Source organism: Tamandua tetradactyla, chromosome 15 (assembly GCF_023851605.1).
Source record: "Tamandua tetradactyla isolate mTamTet1 chromosome 15, mTamTet1.pri, whole genome shotgun sequence".
Taxonomy (NCBI): domain Eukaryota; kingdom Metazoa; phylum Chordata; class Mammalia; order Pilosa; family Myrmecophagidae; genus Tamandua; species Tamandua tetradactyla.
In genome coordinates, this window is record NC_135341.1 from 21,571,040 (window position 1) to 21,578,986 (window position 7,947).

Consider the following 7,947-nt stretch of genomic DNA (forward strand, 5'->3'; position numbering starts at 1 on the left):
GTATAATCATTAAACAGGCTTAAAACCTGATGTTTTACTATGATTAATGTTTAAGACTAAGATACAATCAGTGCCAGTGCCATTTTACATTCATGATTATATTCTTCTTCTGGGGAGATTGTTTTATTTCTTGACTTTTGTCCTGGCTAAACAGGCTGTTACTGCTTAGGGTTTCATTCCCATTTAGGAGGGGGTTGGGCCCTGGGCCATGACACCCTTCATATGTCACAAAGTACTACTGATGATCAAACTATATAATGCAAGTATGGCTTAAAGTAGTGGAACTAGTCTTATTATTACCTTATTAACTTCACATCATCATGTCACAATTAATATGGGAAAATACTTTTAAAATTATCAATTGTACATAGAATTGGGGATCTTAGAATTAGAATGGACTTCAACATTTAGTGGCATTTTTGGCATTTAAGATTTGTCTGTAGGTCACAAGTTTCAAAAAAATTTAAGTGAATAGTTCAGGGTCATATAGATGCAAAGTGAAACATAGGATGCTACCTTGCTGAGCCTCATTTTCTTCATCTGTAAAATGGGAATTGCACATATCTCAGAAGGCTTTTGTAACTGTAAACCCTATTAAAGTTACAGTTGACATCGTCCTTATGAAGAGTTGTGTTATGGCCAAAGAACACAGTCCAGAAATTGAAAAGTAACTTCAAAATATCAAGTCATTCACTTGTATTTTCATTCACTGTAGAAATCCATGTGGAGAAAACAACCTCTTTCCTGCATATTCTTCAGCCGTCTGCAGTGACCTAACACTAGGCCTGCCATGCTCCAAATCCTCTTATCTGTTTTTCTTTTCTACTGCTTTTTCCTTTTATAGTTTTATGGCAGAGGGTGAAGTAAGAGAAGAAACTGAGGGAGCAAGTCCAGAATCCTTTTTGTGAGCAGACAGGAAGCAAAGCAGGGAAAGTCCACATGTTAATCATATTTACACAAAATTTACAGTTTTTCCTCCTTCATTTTAATTTCTAGCACAGAATTCTTGTACTGGTTGCATCTGACATCACCCTTGACAGTGCAACTCTCTAAACTCTGACCTGAAAAATTGAGTTAACGTCCGTGCTGGAGGTATGGCTCTCCATAGGGAAATTCTCAGCCATCATTTCAAATGCAGACAAGGGTAATGCAGTCACTATCACTGGTTGGATTCTTCTAGACATACAATCTGAAAAAAAGTTTAACCTTTGGAAGGAGAGGAAGGAAACAGGGTTGTTGTCTTAGTTTGCCAGGGCTGCTATAACAAATATCACACAGTGGTTTGGCTTAAAGAACAGGAATTTCTTGGAGTGTTGGAGGTTAGAAGTCCAACATCAAGGTATTAGCAGGGCTTGCCTTCTTTCAGGATCCATAGCTTTCCAACAATCCTCCATCACATGGTGATCTCTCTCTCTTTCTCTCTTTCTCTCTGTCTTTCTATGTCTCTCTCTTTCTCCTTCTCTCTCTCCCTCCTTGTGGCTGCTCCTCTGATTTCCTTTAGATTCTACTGTCTGACTGCATCCAAATTTCCTTTATCCTTAATGGGTCATTTCCAGGAGCTCTAGATGATGCAGAAGAAAAAAAAATGTCTGCAATCTGGCGCAGGACAAGAAGCACCCAGACAAAGGGTTTGCTGTTCTGTACTATGCTTCCTCACACAGTTTTTCCCCCTTCATTTTCATTTTTAGCACAAAATTCTTGTACTGGTTGCATCTGACATCACCCTTGACAGTGCAACTCTCTAAACTCTGACCTGAAAAATTGGGTTAATGTCCATGCTGGAGGTGTGGCTCTCCATAGGGAAATTCTCGGCCATCATTTCAAATGCAGACAAGGGTAAACCTACTCATCATCACTCACAACACTGTTCCAGAGAAATCAGGTCAAATGAATATCACAGCAGCCTTGAAGGAAAAAAGAAATGACCAGAGCTCAGCTTTAGGGAGTCATGAAGAGAGGATAGACTGATTTCCTTTCTCTAAGAAAGAAGGATTTATAAGCTGATTACTCTTTTGTCCTATTTTTCTTTGCCTTTCTCAGACATTGCAGAAATTTATGGATAGAACTTGGGCAATCATCATTTTGCAGCAGCTTAAGGGCAGCTCTGGGCATTCCACTATAGCAGCTACTTTCATTTATTTATTCTTTCCTTCTTTCATTCAGTAAATATTAACAGTGCCAGGTACTATTCTATGCTGGAGTATACAACAGTAAACAAATAACATCCCTGACTCCATGGAACTCACATTCTAGTAGAGGAAGACAGTCAATAAACAAATTTGTAAATGTAACACATACAGTATTTCGGGTGATAAAAAATGCTAATAAGAAAATAAAGTAGTTATGAGTATAAAGGGTATAGAGGCAGGTAGTGGTTTGCATTTTTAAATTGGGTGGTCAGGGAAATCCTTAATGAGAACATGATGGTTGAGCAAAGACATGAAGGAGATGGGGAAATGTGTCAAGGGGCAAACTGGACATTGCATGAAGGGTTGGTCCTGAGCAATGTCAGAGGGCAGGGTGGGAACTCTCAGAGGCCCGTCTCAGGCCTTCCTGACTGACTCATATTGGCACACTTGAATCATTAAGAACCCTGGAGCAAACATCAGGATAGTGACCAATGTCAAGGCCAGGACTTCATGAGAGGGAAATACTGTCTGTCCCTTATCCAGCATCCACACTCAAAAGCTATCAGATGCCAGAGGCTGAGGGCTGGGAACCTCCATGACCAAAGTGAGACGCTAGGACATGAGCAATGAGTCTGGAACACTCCCCAAAGCTTGTTCACCACTCTATCAGTTCACTGTTGTCCTTGAACAGAGGGAAGTATACTGAGAGACAAAGCTTCAGTTCTTCCCAGTATACCCCTTCATCTTCTTTACAAGCTAGGGATTGTACTCTCCCACTAGAATAGTCAGTAGTGAGCTAATAAATTAAACAGAAGGAAAAATAAAGCTTTCTACATGCCCAACTTCCTTGGTTAGCATAGTAAAGACATTCCTCCATGTGGACCATGTGACAATAAACCTGTGAAATAGGTGCCATCATTATTTTCATTTCACAATCAGGAAACTGAGGCACAAAGAGGTCAAATGATTGGCCCAAGGTCACAAAACTGGAAGGTGGGGATCTAGAATTCTAACTCATGCAGCCTGTCCCTGGAGCCCATGTTCTTAGCCACTAGACTATAATACATAGGTCACATCTTCAGCAAATGGAATTTCAATCCAGACTTGATTGACCCCAAGCCCATGCTCATGAGCATCACATTGCACCATCTACAATTCTCTCCCTCCTATAATACATCCTCTACCATTTGGTCATTTTATTTTTTGTTGTTTACAATATCTAGCGACCTGAGGTTTATGGCATCTAAAATTCCCTTTAGAAAGAAAGGCAAGCTTGGAATTTCTGAGACATTAAAGTGACTACATTGTTGGAATGGAATTATAGAACAATCAGCATTGGAAGAGACCTGACAAACCATGTGATCCAGTCCTCTCTCTCTCCTTCCACATTATCTTCATGCTTCATTTCCTTAACCAAATTTCTCAACAAGGGTCACTCAGCTTCTGTTTGCATGCCCTTACTCATTAGCAACCCAATCCATTTTTGGACAGATCTGAGTGATAGAATTGATTATTCACCTAGCTAAAATCTATTTGTCTTATTGACTTCGATTTATGGTCAGGTTCCTGCTACATTCCATTTTGTCTTCTATTTATTCCCTTGCTTCTTGAGCTATTGACTTCCTTTAAGGTCCTTGACTGTGCCAAGTTCTTTCCCATCTTTCCTGTTCCCTCTGCTTGGAATGCATGTCCTCTCTGTTTATCTGGCTATTCCAGAGGTACCTGGCAGGTCTCACTTTAAATGTCATTTCCTCAGGGAAGTCTTTAATGAACCCTAAAATTGGATCAATTTATTCATTTTCTTGATATTCTGTTTTCCTTTCAGAGTTTTTTGAGGATGACTGAATGGAGGGAAGGATGGATGGATAAATGGAATGGGTAAACTGATTATTACTCATTGCTTTTGATTCCACCTTTTAGGGTCCACCAAACAAACTTGGTTTCTCTTCTTTATAAGATCCCTTTTGTTGTTTGCACAATGAGTTTATGCCTTGATTCGCTCTTTTCTAGTCTAACTATCGTTAGTTGCATTTGTGTTCCATCTCAATCCAAAGCATTGCAAGGCCTTTATATTATCTAAAGTGCACTTTATAACTGTAGTTATAGTCTTGCATGAAACAGGAACAAGGCTGCAAGCCTCCCGGAATATTATGCAGAAACAGAACAAACTGGGGCCAAGGCTTCAAAGTTTCAGGAAGTAGGTTTTTGTTCATCCATAGCCTTAGGGCTCAGCCGAGTAGGCTCTGAAAGTCTGAGTCCCCCAAAAAAGGTTAACATCAGTTTTTGTAGACAGAATGGCACGTTAAAGACAAGGTAAATGATTGGCTGGTTTAAATCAGGAAGGGTACGAAGCTGGGTTTACAGAAGTGGATGGGCGGTTTGGGGAGGGGTTTCTTCACAGGAATTTGTCTTATTTTGCCCATGTGCAGTTTTACCCATTCTCGGGGCAAGCATCCTATTTATGTGTAATTCTGACTGCTCAGAGGAATTTGCGAAGAGAAGGTAGTTTAAATGTGCAAAGATGGGTGAGGGGCCCACCTGTTGCAATTGCTTGCTACAATATTTGATTCAAGTTGATTGTGAACAGAATGGAAATTAATGCATGGAAGGAAAGAATCTTTGAAAGAGGTCAGTTGTGAATGAAACGAGCAAAGAGTGGAAACAATGGCAGGAAATCAATGTAGTGATACTGCCAGGAACAGCTATGTATAGAAAAGACCCGAATTTACATAATTTATGCCATTCTTAATAGTGCCTATGGACATTTTACCAGCTAGCCCATTTCCCAGGGGGCCCAAAGGTCATCCTGACATGGGGAGAGTTATTTCTATCCTCTTCATTTTTAGTATTTGTAAAATGCTTAAATCATAGTATCCAGGCCCTCCTCCTTACCATATCCTTCTTAGATCTCAGATTTTACTTCTGCTTCCTTTTCCCCTCAAGATCAAATGATATGAAGCAAAGGTGCCTTGCAAGCTGCAAAGCACTATACAGAGACAATGTACATTCTGGAGAAATGGTTTTATTTAGAAGATAAAATGGGTCATGTGTGAAGTAAACCATGAAATATATCTCTGGATATAATATAAACTCTAAACAAATCACAGTTCATAAGTGGGAACTGGAGACTGCAAGGAATAGTGGGTTCCATTTTTTTATCAAGGTTTCAGAAGACAGCCAGTCTGTGATAAGATAAGCAAGGCAGATCCTTGGATGATGAATTTCAGTTTAGGGAGGCTGATGCCTCATGCCCAGAAAATGTGGCTTCTCTTAATGTGCACAGAATCCAATTTGGCAAAAGGAGGGGTTTCTTTAAAGAGGGGTGCTATTTCCATGTTGACATGGAAGGCTTACATTTCTGTAGTTCAAGAAAAGAAACATATGCAAAATGATCTCCAGGCATTTCATCCTAGAGGTTTAAAACAAGCTTTTGAAATCAGGCAGACAAGAGTTCTGGTCCTCACTCTGACTGAGAAGCTGATTGACCTTGGCATGCCCTCAGTTGTTTAAGCCTATTTTCCTCATCTAGAAATATTATATATGTACATATACATACACATATAATCTTCACAGAGTGCTGGCACATAGTAAGAGCTCAATACATTAGCCGTTTACTGTTTATTTGTGAGCAAGGAAACATCACAAGCAACTACAAATGCTGAAATGTGAAATGGTATTTACCACAAATACCTAACTCAAGTTATACTTGTAAAAGAATCAAGATAGAACAATGAGTTTTAAAACATAATGATGGAAAACATTTTTAATCTACAATATGAGCACAATGTTATTTATTAAAGCTGCACTCAAATACACTCTGGAATGAGCTGTGTTATTAGATTTTAGCCTTAGCTGTGTTCTTGAAGTCACTGCGCTACTCTACAGAAAAATGATGTTAGAAGCATTTAATGTGGCCCCATTCCCTCTGGGCCTTTTAGCTCAAACTATGATTCAATCTGCTCACTCATCTCCCTACTTCCCCCCATCTCCCCTCCTTTCCACTCTCCACACAGCAGCCAAAGTGGATTTCTTAAAACGTAAATTAAATTATGTTGCCCCCTCTCCCACTGACACCACCATATCGCTTAAAATCCTGCCATGGCTTTCCTTTGCTTTTAAAATCAACTGAAGCTCCTTGCCATGGCCCACAAGCTCTGAGTGATCTGTCCCCTTTCCATCTCCTCCTAACCATTTTGTGGCAGTGTTCTCTTTGCTCAATGTGCTTCAGTCACACAGGGTTTGAATGAACACCTACAACAAACCAAGAGCTCCCCATGGCCTGGAACACTTCCTTTTCCCCACTCCACACCTCACCTCAAATCACAAAATTCAGGTATCTATCTAAATGCCCCCTCCCTGACAATACTTTTGAAAACAGTCCCAACCCCATTACTCTCTATCATGATACTTTATTTTTGTGTTTTTTAAACACTTATTACAAGTTGCAATCATCTGATTTATCTATGCCCTCTCTGGATTTTGATCTATCTTCCCTCACTAAAGTATAAGCTCCATGAGAAGAGGAACCAGATTTTGCATCCTGACCATGGAAATTCTCAGAGCACTTGGCACATACAGAAGTACAAAATGAAAATAGTTGCATGGCGGAATGAATAACTCCAAGTTTCACCTGTTTTCCTTAATGGTGGGTCCCTGAAGACTAGAGGCTTGCAGATTGATTATGGCCTTGGTGGTGTTTATTCACTCAGTGTTTTTGCTCCAGAGAAATTATTTGAATGTTACAGCCAAGCTTTCTCAGTAAATTATGTTTAGAAAACCCATGCAGTACATGTGGCCCACAATTTTTTCCTGGAAATCCTCAGAGTTAACCCTAGTGCTGTCATATTAATTCCCTCTCTCTCCAACTCAGCCACAAACCGAGAGGAAGGGTGGATCTAGGCTTCAGGGTATGAAGCTTTGGAGATGTGGGACATGATGGCCATGGAGGTGTATCACCATATCTTCCTTCAAGGGAAGTTGCTGCGGGGATCTGCTGACAGTCTCCAGCTGCAGCCCCTTCAGATCCTCTGTGACATCTTAGCTGAAGTCATGCTTTTCCTTGGCTGCTCCAGCCAATAACTGAGCACAAGAGGGCTTTTAAATCCATATGATTTCTGCTTGATACAGCAGTCTCCCAACAGTAACTTTTGTTCAGGGACTCCTCATTGATCTGGACACAACTTTCTCCTAACTCCACTATGGCCTCAAGTTCTTCCTGTCCAACTCTCCCTCTGTTCTTCCTTCTTGCTCTTCTTTCTCAGTTGTCAGGCTTGGGCTGCATTTAAAGGCTTTCCCTACTATACCCCTCAATATATCTTTTTATTTTCTGAGCTTAAAGGATCTATCATTCACCTACTGCTTCTAAATAGCTCAGCATTGTTAAACACAATGACAAGGTACACAATTAAAAATTAAATCAAGTCATGTGAACAGAGTATCCATGTGGATATTTTTTCCTTTGTTAGAGAAGTTGTGGGTTTACAAACAGTCATGCATAAAGGATTCCCATGCACCACCTAACACCGACACCTTGCATTGGTGTGGAATATTTGTTACAATTTATGATGAAACATATTTATAATTAGAGTATTAAAATCCATGGTTTAATGTAGGGGTGACTGTTTATGTACTTAGCTCCATGATTTTTTTAAATTTTTATTTTGTTACTATATTAGTTAGGGTTCTCTAGAGAAACAGAATCAACAGGGAACACTTGCAAATATAAAATTTATGAAAGTATCTCATGTGGCTGTAGGAACGCAGAGTCCAAAATCCACAGGGCAGGCTGTGAAGCTGATGACTCGGATGGCCTGGATGA

The 7,947-nt window shown here is 40.0% G+C and overlaps 1 long non-coding RNA gene across 1 annotated transcript; it reads right to left on the reverse strand.

Annotated features, from left to right (window-relative positions):
• Nucleotides 1–1,291: 1,291 nt before the first annotated feature.
• Nucleotides 1,292–7,126, reverse strand: LOC143657882 (uncharacterized). Its single transcript, XR_013163007.1, has 3 exons — nt 6,760–7,126; nt 1,754–1,904; nt 1,292–1,561 (listed from the first exon to the last, which is right to left on the reverse strand). It is a non-coding gene; the product is annotated as an uncharacterized LOC143657882 (long non-coding RNA).
• Between the last annotated feature and the right edge of the window lie 821 nt (nt 7,127–7,947).